The sequence below is a fragment of the Patagioenas fasciata genome, chromosome 12 (assembly GCF_037038585.1).
Source record: "Patagioenas fasciata isolate bPatFas1 chromosome 12, bPatFas1.hap1, whole genome shotgun sequence".
NCBI lineage: Eukaryota > Metazoa > Chordata > Aves > Columbiformes > Columbidae > Patagioenas > Patagioenas fasciata.
This window is the reverse complement of record NC_092531.1, coordinates 10,309,450-10,325,066: the sequence shown is the minus strand read 5'-3', so window position 1 is coordinate 10,325,066 and position 15,617 is coordinate 10,309,450. Positions and strand designations below refer to the sequence as shown.

Sequence of the window (15,617 nt, the reverse complement as noted above, 5' to 3'; positions counted from 1 at the left end):
ATAATAAGTTTTGCACAAACACAGCACATCTGGAGAAGTACACCTGGTGATGTGTGAAGAGGGTTTTGCAGACAGGCATTCTCATATCATAAGCAAGTGAAGTTTGATGGTTAGGGAAGAAAAACAGATCAGTTACATTCTGGTTCTCTGCTAGAACCCTGACATCAGTTTAGAACATTGTTGAAATCCCCAAACGAATCTCACCTTATCATCGAAAAATATTTCCTTTTGCATCTATTGAGGAGGACAGAATTGAAAACATTTGGAAAAGTTCCTGGCTGTTCCATGTATAACCTTTTGCTGCAATGAGCTACAAGCTTCTGGCACAAACCATGACAGGCAAAAAACACAACAGTTTTGTCCAATACTGTTTTAGGCCTGCATAAAATGAACTCCCATTGTTTGCCCCTCCCATCCTCTACTCTCCTGAGAGAAATTTCTTATGCTCATGATTGGGGATTTGTTGGCCAAGCAGAGTTCTCTGCTGTGCTCTCAAGTTCCTCCCCAAAAGCAAAAAGTCACGAGCAGAACAGCTTCTTGGTTTCTTCACCAATGTGATATCCAGCATTTTTTAAGTGTGGCAAAGAAAAATTACGAAATGTGTGGATAACACACTCAAAAGAACCATAATTACAGACAGAAATACTTTTTTTTTAATGTGATTGTCTGTACGGATTGTCCTCCAGGTGATTGCCAGAGTCAGAGTTCTATAAAATACAAAATAGTTCAGCAGTTTTGCCAAAAGAGCTCCAGACTATTTGCCTTGCAAAGGAAATCTATTTATGAATATGTGAAGAGACCCTCAGGTGGCTATGCCAGAGCTCTCAGGAGTGAAGATAGTGTGAAAATACTCACAGGGGCTGTATAGGCCCAGGGCTCAAACCACGGTTTGATTAGAAGGCTCAAAGTTGGCCAAATGGTGATATAGAGTCAGAGATCCATTTAGATGGCTGCTGCAAAAGAAGTGGTCAGTTCTCTTTCAGGCAAAGCCAGATAGAATCTTAGCAAAAGTCCAAAAGGCTTAGCAAAGGAAAGGGCAGCTAGACCCAGGCACAGAGAGGTTCTCCTATTACGGCCTGAAGTTTCCTCATTCTTCATCTTCTCTTGCCACTAGGAAAATTTTCTTTTATGTCACCATTCTGGGAAAACAAACATGTTTCTAATAGTCAAAGTCCTAGATGAAGTGTGAAAATGCAGAGGGGCTGGATCTAGGTGAAGTGTTTTCATACTTTGGAGTTTACACAGATACACTGTTTTGGTATAATATCCTCTAAAGCACAGAAACCACACATCCAGTTTCCATGAATGTTAAGGCAGTAAAACTCCATTTTCTTTCATGGAAACAATATCTGGGCTGCACGTTTAGTTTACTTTTCAGTTGCATTGTTGCTGGCATTATGGGATAATGAGTTGACAGTTCAATAACGGCATGTATTTACCTGTGATCAAAATTACTGCTAAAGAGATTCTTGTTAATCATTAGAATGATATGACAAATTATATTTCTAGTAGCCACACTCACACTAAAATAAGAGCAGGACAGTAACTGAAAGAAAAATAGTTTAAAAGAAGCAGCCTCTCTATAAATAGCAAATTTTTACTACACAGATGTGCTGACATGAATAATTGCAAACCATTTGAGAACATTTTATATATTCCAATTCATAAACTTGGATTTATTTTTAAGTATACTGCAGTCATAAAATAAATAGATGACAATTTATGAACCCTGTAGTTTTCACTTTTTCTATGTTTGCCTTTCTTTTTGTATTTTTAAAAATTTGTATAATATATATACTTTTTTATATATATATTCTGAACTTAAATATTATATGTACATAGTAATGGTGCTGGCTATAACTCTCCCCCCCAAAAAAACCCAACAAAAATTAATAATTACTCAAGAATTATGCATGTGCTTAAAGAGAAAAAAGAGTCTGGGCAACATTTAAATTAGAAATAGGGCTAAAATCACCAATGTGTAGGTATAAAGAAAGTTCATTTTACTAGTTTATTTCCAGATTCTCTTGCCTTGCTTTATTCCCTTCTTCAGGCATAGTTGTTTTATCTTGGCTACATATCTCTTGCCCTCAAAATACAGAGTCATAGAGAGGGACAGATGCTTGTTTTCCCTTGTATTAACAGGATGCCATTGAACAAGCCTCCAGGTTGCTTCTTCTCAGTAGGGCTTCTTTATAGTACAGCATTTGCTTCCCCACAGTACTGCAACAGTAACAGCAACCACATGTATGAAGACTGTATTCCACAGACCCCTTAAATGCTTGTTTTATAAATGCAGCAATTACGCAGAGGTTAAATAATTTGAACAAGAGGACATTCATTACCAGTCTGTGTAAAGAAGACATAGCATCTAAGCTCAGGTCTGCTCATTATTCTTAAGAAGTTTTGGAGCAAAATATTGAAAATGTAAGCATTTAAATGTAAACACGTAAATATCATGATCTAGCACTTCATTACCTCTAAGACGTTCTGCTGTTGATATTGACAGGCAAAAAGGTGTCTGTCACAGTTAGTATGATCTGCCTAGAGTTTAAAAAAAAAAAAAAAGGTCAGTGAGTAAGGTATTAACAGCTATTCCAGCTGCTTGCTACCTTATAGCCATCAGAGATACTAGCTGCATAAATCCATCAAGTTTGTGTGCCCAGATCCACAGCCTCTATGGAGGATTCTCATCACCCTCACAGCCCCACTCAAGTCCTTCTTTCCTTCTCTCCTACCATCTGTCATGCTTCTGCCTTCCTATGGCATAAAGCTATTTATAAAGAGAAAACAACACATATTGTAGGCATCTACAATGCACATTATCGTAATTTCAGTTCTAATACTTATATACATTCTGAGCCTGCAACGAGTTACAGAGATACCAGAAGGGACATGAGGTGAGTTCTGAGTGGAACGCTTACACAGCAGAGTGAAGGTAAGCTTGCAGTTATACTCCCCAAAAGATAAGAACAGTAGGTTTTATTCTTCTGGATCTTTTTTAAGAGTTCTAGATAAACAACTTTGGCAGATGGAACTCTAATATTTCTCTCTCTTATACAGTAAATATACAGAAAATTATCTTCTATGAGATTCCATAGAAGAGTGTCAGACTATAGTGGAGTTTTTGTTTGGTTGGAGGATGGGAGGGGCGAGGGAGTGGTTGGGTTTTTTTTAATGCTTCGATGAAAAGATTCACAGGAGTATCATGTGATGCCTATGACTTTGTAGAGATATCTAAAGCTTCCAAACTTCTGTTTGGTCCTCAAAGTTCTATAACAGAAAGCCTGTAAGAGACAACTACAATTAAACAGCAAATTAAATTCTACAAAACAAAAATAAATTCTACAAGACAATCTGCAGTCCAAGTCATCCTTAGGAAGTTCATGAAGGGTGCAAGAACTTGATGCAGTTAATTAGCAGTTGAAGGAATGATGTACCAAACTCTCAAGCCTGTCATTTTCATTCTAATTGTATGAAGAGCTAGTAATAGATTATTGAATAAAAGAAGGTTCTAGGTTACATTTCCTAATGAATCCCCACCACACACTCAATCAGCTGCTTCTGATGTTTTCTCTATCTGGTGTCTCTTTACAGGTGCTCTGTACAGAATAATACACAGTTCTTTCTCATGTCTGGTCACATAAATCTGGCCCAAATAACATACTTCCAAATTTTGATGGAAAAGAGCTATTTTGTAGAGAATGATTAAACCACAGAATTCATACAATTTAGTGGACAAAATAAGCTTAAATGACAATCTGCCAAATCCTCAACTTTGGGAATTAATAGTTTCCCATGCAACACTTGCTCTGTGTACATCTCCTTGAATTAATTTGATGTTTTCTTCATCCATCACACTTTTTTCCTTCAGCCTATCCACATTTCTACACCTCACTGATTGCAGGAAGTTCGTTAGAGGACCACAGACATTCTGAAGCTTAACAAGTAGAGAGATAGATATAGGTGTATATATAGAGAGATAGATACACATGACAAAACAAATTGTGGAATTTCTAATCAGGCTTCATTCATCTATGTTGCATACATTACTTTTATAAAACAACTTTATTTCACTCCATGTCTTTTGACTTTAATATAACAAAGCATCCACTTGAAACTCCCACTTCACAAAATACGGAAACTGGGGCAAAGCTGTTAAAGGCAAGTTGTATACTGGAACTTGAACTACATCCAACAGAAGTGCAAATTGCATTCCTTCTAATAGAAGTAATTTAGAAAAAAAAAATTACTTATCTGGAATATAAAAGGTAAGCACAACTTTCAGTGTTCTTATTACTGCTAATATCAGGCTGCAAGATCATTAGAGACCAGATACGAAAGGACAAGACAACATCGAGTTGCATCTTACATACAAATGCAATAAGACATTTATGCTTAGAGATCAATAGAAAGTGTTTCAGAAACTCTATCTTTGTCTAGTAAAGTAAGTGAAGACACAGTCAATTATCTCTAAGAAGAAAGAGTCCTCTAGTCATCTTTTAAGGTTGCTACATGAGCCCTTAACGATACTTTGATGGTAGCTCTGCAGCACCTAGAAGAGTTTCTAATTAAAAACCCCTTTTTATTATTCTATTTGGACAAAGTAATTTAACATACGGTATCCACACAAAAAGATTTTGTCAAAGGCCTAGGAAAGTCTTGTTTAACTCTAGATGTAAAAAAAGCTTAAAATATATAAATAAAGCCACACACACCAAAGCCAGTTGAAAAGGCAAGAAGGACATACTTGAGTTATGAATACCTCAGAAGATTTAACTTCAACTAAAAATGAGGGGAAATAACTTTTCTTTTTAAACTGGTTTTGAATAATTGTAGCTAACTACTTAAAATTAAGGGGTTTGTGAGTTGTTGCTTCTCTGCCTTCTGTTCATACAGATCAAATCGTCAGCATTTTAGCCACTGAATCCTACACTGTTTGAAGCACATACGCTGCAGGCCAGGACAGAACAGGGGTGGGGGAAAGAGATCAGGCTGGTTGCCTGCTCCTCCTCTGGACCTGTGAGACTGGGACCCAGAAAGAGTTAGTTATTACCTAGTTAATTTGATTTTTAAAGTTGTTCTTATTATTGTAATTGAAATCAGTAGCATTTCTTGCCAGCCAATTGCTTTTATTACTTGCTAACTCTGGAAATATCTGATCAACAAGAACACGTGTTTCTATCAAGTCAGCTGGGAAGTTTATTTCTCCTGTCATTACATCAGATTCTTATTTTACAGCTACAGACAGATTGTTATCAGCCTTCAGAGGCTTTAAAAATACAATATGGTTCCTGGCACTCCCAAGCAGACTGAGAAATGCCACCCACACAATTAGCAACACATTTTTTTTTTTTTACACAGCAAGCAAGATTTGTTCTACAGATGTTTTGGAGTTAATTCTGCAGTAAAATCTGGCACAGAACAGAATCCCTAATGCTCTAATGCATGCCACTTCTATACTGAACTTTACAGCAAATCTGCAATGCCTTTGCTGCTTCCTGGTGAGAAATAGGATCACTTCAAATATCCCTCAGGATATCAGACTTAGCCAAACTTCACTAGTACATGCCTACATCTGTAGTTCACTAACTAAAGGCTCTCAGTATGAACAAGGTTAGCCATCACAGAATATTGCAAAGGCAATACCTTGCTGATGACAAGCCTAGACCTATAAGCACTTAGTGTTACCGATACAGTTGCACATGCTTCATAGATCTCTATTTACAGACCTGTGATAAGGAGCAAAATATCCCACTTCTAAATAACCCTCCTGGCATGTATGGAAGGTCTGGAAGTTCTTAGTGACAAATGAAGGTGACATGACTTTTCAATTATTTTTTTTCCAAATCAACTTGAGTGGTTAAAGAGTCAGCACTATTATACCTAAGGAACACAGTAACCATTCCTGATTTATAAATAGTCAGGATTCCTCGAGAAAAAGCTTTGCTTTTCAACACTGACCATACTTTTGGCTGACATTTAAGGAGCTGTCTGATTTGCAGAGTAATTGTTTTTTGGTTTTTTTATTTTACAGATCTAGGCAAAGGCACAATAATACTGTTTCAAAAAACACAGAACCAATTAGCAGACTTGGGACATTTCAACTGGTTTGAAAATAAATAAAATACTACTGTTAATAACTAAAAGCTTTTACAAAGTCATAAGAATTGAAAGTGGGAGATACATTCTGCTCAATTTGCAGGACCCTTTGAAGTAGCAAACAAAACCTTGTCTTTGAAAGGCAGTGGTGATGACAAATATTTTACTACTGAAAAGTAAATTTTCTTCTGCATTATTGTGTTCAGCCTGAGAATGCTATCTAAGGGCAAAAGCTGCAGAGACTCAGAAACATGGAAAGACACAGAAAGACTTGAGGAGGCACTACAAGATATGTAGTTAGTAAAAAAAAAAAAAGAGTTGTGGGCTTCTATTATTATGTCCTCACAGTGGAAATCCAAAGGAACATGAGGTTAAGCCGAACCCCAGTGACTGAAATTACAACACTTCCCCCTCTCTTTCAACGCACTGAAACTCCCTTTCAATGGCCACTGGAATTCAAGTTCACAACACATCTGAGACCAAGAGATTAAAACAAAGACTGGACAGCCAGACAGCTCTGGAATTTTCAAAATTGCTTAATGACAGTAAGTGTCAAATTCTCACAAAAAATATACATAGAAAGAAAATTATCAACAATTATTTTAATCTATTCGCTCCTAAGCAAACTTATTTTACTCATCCTTAAAAGACAAACACTATGAACTGGTAAAAGACTTACTATGGTTATTCCTGCCAAGCAAAAGTTTCCTACTCCTATCTCGCCAGCACACCAAAGTTCTATGTCTAATAAAAGGTGTGGCCTTCTTTATGATACAACATTGAAAAAAGATGTTTTAATTGCTAAAAATTCTTCAAAGGTCTTAATGAGCCTTTAGTCATGAAAAATCTTTAGTTGTTTTAGTTAAGAATAACATACTCAGTTCACACATTCAGTTTTAGCAAACAGAACATGAATCTGAACAGTTTATTACTACCATTTTTTTTTTTTAATTCTTAAACAATTAAATGCAATCCTGCTAAAATTCCTACATCATTATTTGAATTGGCAACAAAGCAAATCCTGAACATGGCTGTAAGACTAACTTAATGGTCCAAAGATTGTGTCAGACTTGAAGCAGAAATTATACATCAGTCACACTGAATTAGCAGTTGTCATAGGGATGTTGGAGACCATTATTCCCTGTGTGCACATGTAACTCCTACTAACATTAACAGGGTTACCAAACACATTGAGAGAAAAGCCGGCCCCATTATGTGAACATTGTTGAAAAAGATTAACTGATTTCTCATGCTAGATGGATAGAATGGAAGTTTTCAACACTGACTCGTTGAAGAATATATGAGCACACACTGCTATTAAATGAATGCATGGAAAAAGATTCAAAGCCTTACAAAGGTCAATACCAAACCCCAGGAATCCTCTCCTTCAGAGTCTGGACAAACTTACAGGTCTGGGAATGAGGCCATGGATGCATGCCATGGATGCAGGCATGATTAGCCACACACACAACCTAATCTCTTCAGGGAACACTAGTGACATCCAGCATAGGAGCCACCTAATACAGGTGTGCAAATCAGAAGCCTGCAACTCCTCATATAGTCAATGGAGCCTTCAGAGGGCTCACAAACATAACTCTACCACTCTCCATTGAATACTAAAGAGGACCAGACTGCTGCTGCAGCTACTTAAATAGAAATTTCCACCATTTCCAGCAGCAGTAAAACACAAACAAATTTTTCAAATCCACAGGAGGAAAATAACACTAAGGAGGGTATTAAATGAAAAACCATAGAATACCTCTCATTTAAGCAATGGCACAACAGCACAGTACATGCAGATGTCAAGGCTACCCAGGCTACCTGATGAACAGAACTGAAAGAACAGGTCCCTGAAAAAATATTACCTGCAGAGAGATATTACCTCTAGATTTCACAGCAAAGAGTCAAAGCAAGGTCATGAGATTGAGAAGTCTGACAAACTGAGTGCCAAAAGACATACATATGCACTCTCCCTTCCTGGAATATCTGCCACACATCTCATCAACACCCACGGGCACATTTGAAAGGCAGAATGTGACCACTTAGAAGCACTGCAGTCACATGGCACAGCAGAAGAACCCAAGAAGCACAGTACACTGTGTGTGATTCAAGTAGGTCAGAAGACTATGGAAGAGGATGGTATTTCTGAAAGAGCCTTCTAAGGACCAGCCAATGCATGGCATAGAAAACCTGTCCTGTCCGGGTTTCTGACAAATCTAGTGACTGAGACTTTTCTATGAAATATCACAGCCCCATCTCACGTGAACAGTATGAACAGCAGTGACTTTTACAGTAACTATAAAAATGAGAGGACAGAAAAAAAAAAATACAATTTTCCCCCTTAAATAATTTTGACTTGTCACAAGGGGGAAAACAAATAAACACCAACCACCTGACTCACTCTGGTCAAGCTCCTTTGTGAGCTCTAACTTTTTTGATACCTGGTCTTCCCTTCTCTCTGGCTAAGACTAATCAAGCAATACCACCTCTGATTTTTCTTTGACAATTGCTTGGCTACCCTTTTGGATTACTATTTCCTAATAGTGTGTAATTTTTGCTAAAGAATTATAAGAGATGTGATACTGGTTAGATGAGATTTAATATTCACTGTCAGTCATAACAGCTCTTTTTCCCATCCAAACAGGCAGTCCTGTTGGGATGACCAAATGCTTGAACTGCCTCTGTTAATCTTGAGGACCACACCATTAGTGACTATCATAAATGAGCAGACATTGAAAAGATATGCAAAAAGACTGGACCATCATGTTATGCTGCTTTGAGGGCAGCCATGAATTTCACCATGTATGATGCTTTTTGCATATATATTCATTTAATAGGATTATAATCCACATGTTGATACAGGATTTAGGTACGTGGTAAGGGGCAATAATAGTACTTCTTTTTCCTGGATTCACAATATTGCTGTAAAATAAAGATTGGAGTATGCTTCAAAATGTGCATAACTGAAGGAAAGTGCTCCAATAACAAAACTGTTTTCTTTGGTTAAGAGCTTTTTCATATAAATGCCTACAGTACAATGTAAAAGCACATAAATATCTGACAAGAGGCAAAAATAAGTCTATGTAATGATACAAGATTTTTTACTTACATGAAGAACCTCTATCCACATGAACTTGGAGAGAGAAAATACCCGAGTTTAAATATGCAATATTTTTCAGGGGTTTTCTATTTTAATGTTGCTTCCTGAAAGAAGCTCCAAGTCACTGGCATGAGGGAAAAATATTCCATATCCACAGAGAGATAAGAGTTCTTTACCAAGCATATAGATGAGATATTCACATCCTACTGCAGCCATGGTAGCCTAAGAAGCACAAAATTAGGTGCACATAGAAGTAGTTTTGCGACTGATAGCTCAAGGGCCAGGAACATTGCAGAGCATTATGTATTTCAAGACCAGTTCACAAAGGTAGTGTGTTTCTTCCTTTCCATCCCCCCACTTCCAAAAGGCAATTAGAAGCAGCAACTCAAAACTGCAAAAAATAATATTTCTCTAATTCAGACAAGAGATGCTATAAAACCACTGTTTAGTGGTAATCAGTCCCTAAATCAGTGTTTATCTTCATTACTTAGTTTTAATAGTTAATTTAATCTCATATAATAATGACTTGGGTAATAAGGACCTAGCCAAGTTTGGAATCCTACCACAATAATTAAAGGGCTAATTAACACATGAGGCTATCTGGAAAACAAACAAAACAAAACAACAAACAAACAACAACAACAAAACAACCAAACCAAACAGACAAAAAAGGAAACAAAATCAAAAGCAAAAAAACCCACCAACCAACACAACAACAAAAAAACCCAACATAAACACCAAAAACAAAAAAAACCCCACCTGATTCCTAAATACAATGATTCAGACATGAAAAGAGAGAACTCAGGCCTGGGATTCAAAATCTGAGGATTTTCAAGCAAATTGTTCTTCATGTTTTCAGATTTTACTATACCTCAGCTCACAAATCGATCATCTTTGAGAAAAACAAACAAACCAACCAACCAATCAACCACAACCAAAACACCACACACAAAACCAAACACAATTACCAAAGCAGCCAAAAGGAACAAATGCACTAAGCTTAGTGCCAGTGAAGTATTCCTTTTCAAGTTCAGCTTTCTTTGGATATGGTTGGATTTGGTTAAATTGTGCATATCTAATGAGAAAACATTTTCAATGTGATGACACTGTGCCTGTTCATCTAACTTGCTGTGCTCTACCACATCCAGCTGAACAGGAATACTTGTACCTTCAGCAGGATATGGAACTAAAGAACAGTGGAACTTTTTCTTCCGGTTCCCGCCATCTTTTTCCTCTTCACAGTTTGACAGAAAACAACAGATCAACATAATTTATCTCCTAAATTAGAAACAAGGTGTCTCTCTGGTATTTTGGTTTGCTGCTTTGTTCTTTTTTTATCATCACATTGAGCAGAAATGCCCTGAGAACCAAAAATTATCACTAAAAAGAACCTGGACAAGTTTATTACCTCCCCGCTGCCCAGAGAGGCAGGGGCAAGAGAACTCCCATTTGACAATGCACAGTCTCATGTTTTGGGTGCTCTAGCTTGTCTTTTTGTCCAGTTATAGACTACTGGAAGGATCACTGTCCTAACCCAAATTCCTGCTCAATCCTCTCCCCAATATGTAACAGAAAATAAAAATTATCACTCCCCTGCTGCTGCCAAACATTTAAAAAGAAAAAAATTACCAACAACTTAGCACTAACAGGCAGTTAATACACCAGTATTTAGTTCCTGTCAGCTCCTTGATTACAATTCTATGCTTTACTAAACAACATCTTCCCCTTTGACTCAGCACAGGGCTATTACTGGCCTCTGGAGAGGAAGGATTTAAGGACAGAAACAGCGAGCAGGAAATTCTTTATATCAAAGGAGGCAAAACTGTTTCTCTAAAAACACTGACACGCATCTCAAAACACTAAAGGGCAGGATGCTTTCTAATGCCAGTCTTAAAGGTTTAGTCACGGCTAAAAAATTAACTACTCATCTATCTAGTTCTCTGCTTGAGTTCAGAAACTGGACAGTAAGTGGGAAAATCCTTAGTCTTTATTGTTTTTCCTACATTTCTCAGTCTTTATCCTTTCTCCTTAAGCAGCAACAGGCTATATGCTGACTAAAAGCAATCCCAGAGTACATTGGAACTAAAGATTCTACAGCCCTAGCCATAAACCCTAGCTCAGGCTGGTTTCCCACATGTCCAATACAGCCACAGCCAGCAGGACTCAGCCCCCATGTATAGACTATGAAAAGAGGGCGGCTTTTGCCAACAGAATTTACTGGAAGTGTTACCTAGACAAAAGTCTCAGAAAAAAAATTCAGCTTTGGCTGACATTACAGGAGACCTAATTAAATAGTTGATTTTTTTTTTTTTTCCTCTCTAGGCAAAGAGCTGTGTTAGGTCCCATCAGAGGTTTGCTGATAGACTGTTTAATGATAATACCATAGAACTCATCTAGTTTCCTTATATCCATAATGCAGACATTCTCAACTAAGAGCACTAGATGGTCTGTGAATCTGAGATAAGATTTTATCCTGTAAAGACTCTGAAGAAATTACTTTTCAATAGTTACCCATTTACACAGCTGCTTTTGGATTGTTGCTTCTTCAATTTGAAGGGAGCACGGAGTACACTGTACAGCCTGAATTTACCCTAAGACACATAGCTATGACTCATCCCCGTACTTTTGCTGCACTTACTTGTGAGCAAACAACTACTCCCTGGCCAGATGGGTAGATGCCACATGTCAGTCCAGATTTAGTGACAGGAGGAAAAACTTGCATGCAGCAGTTTAAGCATTTGCAATGCATGGGACTTTTTCCAAGCAGATATTCAGTAGGCTAGGTGCTTCTTGGAGCCACTGCTCTCAAAGCTATAGGCCTTACTTGCACATGGTGTTTCCTCCCCCAGTATCATGCAAGGATGCTATTTTCTGACACACATATACAGCAGTGCACAGCTGTGTTCAGCTCTGCTCCTAGACATGCATTCTGGACAACAGTGGCAGGAAGGAAGAGAGCACTTCGGAGCTCTACACTGATTCATTAGAAAAGTGCTTCTCCATGATACTGGATTCTGCAGTTGAATATCCTTAAAATTAGTTTGGGTAGCACCAGTTTTTTGGGGAGGGGGTGTGTGTGTTTTTGTTTGTTTGTGGGTTTTTGTTTGTTTTATTTTGTTTTGTTTGTTGGGGTTTTTCTCCATATTAAATACTACAACCCAAAATAAAACAAGACTAAGCCAACTTGCTCTGTCAACGTCTATGGTGGACACAGTCCCCAGTGCTGTATTTCACGCTGTGTGATTGTCTGCATCATCCCCAGACTACCCTGGAAGTAAGCCAAAAGTTATTTTTGTTGCTCACTCCATTATTTTCTTCAGTCTACGACAAAATATGAAGATGAGACTCATCTTCACCAATTTTAAATACAGAGAGATTACTATCAGCAAATACTAAACATTTCACATTACAAATACGCTGGTTTGCCCGTTTTCTCAGATATACCAATGCTTTTACCTACCACTAGAGCAGACTGCGCGAAATCCTGCTATCTTGATGCAAAGCACACTATGAACTCCGCCATGAGGAATGGCATTTAGTTCATGTTGGCTGTCAGAGTGGGCTGCAGTTCTGAGCCCATTACAGGATGGTCGGGCTAAGGTTATGCCTCTCAGTTTTATTGGAGAGAGACTGTAGCTTCCACATTGTGCCCTTGCAGGTTTCTACAGTGACTCCATGAAAGACAAATCACTAATGTTTAAAAGTTTTCACTCCGGATCCTAAAATTCTATTGCCTTAGAGATACAAACAAATCCCAGAACACATACAGCACAACACTAAGTCACAATGCTACACATCTATTCCATCTCTTCCAAACATATCACTCTCATGTACACAGATCTGGAGATGTAGGCCATAGCTGTCCACAGGGACACAATTATTTTCCAAGATCATTATTCTGCTACAGTTAACATACAAAAGAATAGAATGAAATCAACCTGCTGTATAGTTTGCCTTTCCTGAACTTGGATTTTCTGGTTCTAGGATCGCTACCGTTACTCCTCTGAGAATTAGAAGCACATTGGTCATAGCCTAAGGAGCAACAGATACATGGCATAGGAGAAACAACCACACTTTATACATTTTTCTAACAGATGGATCAGAGGCCCTCTCGCCTTGCTTTAAAACAAAGGGAAATAAAACAGAGGGGCTTACAACTAGTTCTTAAATCAAAATGCCCCTTTCTTATCAAGTGGAAAGCCTGCAGGAAGACAGACGTCAGCCCATGAGATACAGTCATTACACACCCCTACCTTCAACAAAAGTTTTATTTTTCAACCAGCATACAAGATGTTACGGCTTTCTTGTAAAGAAAGAAAAAACAACCTGTACAATTATGATGTTCTCTAATTTTCACAGAAATCTATAGAAAGTGTTCCATTGGCCTTAAGACCTTAGAAATTGGACCTGTAATAAGAGGTGCCCTTCTCACTTTGCTCCAAATTGCTTCAAATGGCCTAATCAAACATATGCAGCAAGTGTCATGAGGTCTGTCTCTTTGACTGTTGCACCTCAGAGGTGAAAAAGAAAGCATGAGCATCAAGGCCTACAGAAGGAATACAAGCAATCTGTTCCATAGAGCTGATGCACTGAACAGAAACATCCTATAGTTCATCACTTTGATGCTGACAATTAAGTGCAAATTGCTTCTTACTAAACCAGAATCCATTAAGGCTACTAAGATTAAGATCACCAGAATATTAAAAAAAAATAATAATAAAATATATACATATATTTCAATCCATTTTGCCTATATTCTTATGCTTATAGCAGTAGCAATGAAAATTTCATTCATGTATATTTAACACGTTTAGAACAGCTATTTCCCTAAATAAGAGAAAGTTATTTGGCTTGGTTGAACCATCCCTGTTAAAATGACAGACCTTAACCCTTCCCACTCAAACACTCCTTAGAGTTGAGTCACATTAATTCTCCATCCTCCTCCTGCCTCTAAAAAAGCATTCAAAAAAATCACACTAATTCCCCTATGAGTTTATAAATGTTATAATATCAAAGGTGAATGTACACTTTCCTCCTATCTTTTTCTTTTTTTTTTATTACCAGCCATGTGCTGGTAATAGCTAAAAAAAAAAAAATCTGTATTTGACCATACTACTTTTAGCCTGTGGTAAGGTAAAGATGCTTCTAGACACCTCTCAGGCCTCCACTATGGAATAATAGCCATTCAGTAACGCAAAAACTGATGGCTGAGTCAAATCTCCCTTTGATATTTTTATATGAGTTCTTGATCCGAGTTTCCTTAAGAAGAGGAGGCATATCTTACTAGAAGAAGTATCACACAGCTTCAGATAAGCATTGGCCCTTCTAGCAGCAGGTTCACAATTGTCTTTGCCAAAAACTATGTTCCTCTATGACACTAAAATTAAAACCTAACTGGACATACAGATAACTGCTTCTGTCATCCTTAGTCCATTTTACACATGCCAACTCACAGATAATGTTCTAGAAATCACAGAAGAATGTGGGTTGGAAGAAGGGTTGCTAGTCCAGCTTGCTCATCAAAGCAGGTCTAATTTTGAAGTTACCACAATATGGCTTTATCTTATAATAAAGTTGCCAGACATCTTAAGGCCACTGAAGCATGTGCTTACATCCACGCTTTCCACATCTTATCCAAAACCAGAAAGTGAGATGTTTACATTGGCAGTAATTCCTGTGGAAGTTTATAAGGTAACATCACAGGTGGAGAAAGGGCTTATATACTTCTCCGAGCTTATAAAATCCAAATTAAAAGCATTCCCTGATGACAGCTGTGGGTTCTAGCTTGAAACCATCTCAGACTCCAGTCAACACTATGAGTTGAAATTATGCTTATGCATGTACCATTGACTTAGGGCACTTCAGTCTTGGTTGTGTCAGAAGATACACTTTGTTTTTCTCGGTTGAAAATGCTCAAAACCAGTCTAGCTGATAGACAACCCCAAATGCTTGATTTTACCTTTACCCTTTGCCTCTTGGCAAAATGTTACAGCAAAGTGAATTAGTAGAAGAGAAAATTGCTGAAAGGTCCTCAAGTTGTTTCTTTGAAACCAGATGGCCATGAGAACCCTTACAAATGAAATTATACTAACTTTCAGGAATGCCACAATCAAGATGGAATAAAAAACAGGTATTATTTACAAAAAGAGGAGTAGCTTATTATAGGGAATGCCGTCTCAAAGAAAAGAAGTTCAGAGAGTATATTCTTTGGGAAGGGAAGTACAGCTACAAGCTTTCCCTGTCCTGAGGATAAATGCAGTATTAAATCATCAAAAGTTTTTCCAAAACTACATTTAAAATGTATTTAGTGGGTAAAGCTTAATTGATCCAACTTGGTTCTCTGCGATTCAATGATGCCCATAAACCAGAAGCCGTGCAATATCCCTTCAGGGAGTTTGTTCTCTGCAGTGAATCA

The 15,617-nt window shown here is 37.7% G+C and overlaps 1 protein-coding gene across 2 annotated transcripts in view; it reads right to left on the bottom strand.

The window, feature by feature from the left end:
* Nucleotides 1–15,617, bottom strand: part of OTUD7A (OTU deubiquitinase 7A) — a 153,639-nt gene that overhangs the window by 112,652 nt on the left and 25,370 nt on the right. The gene's annotated exons all lie outside the window — the stretch shown is intronic.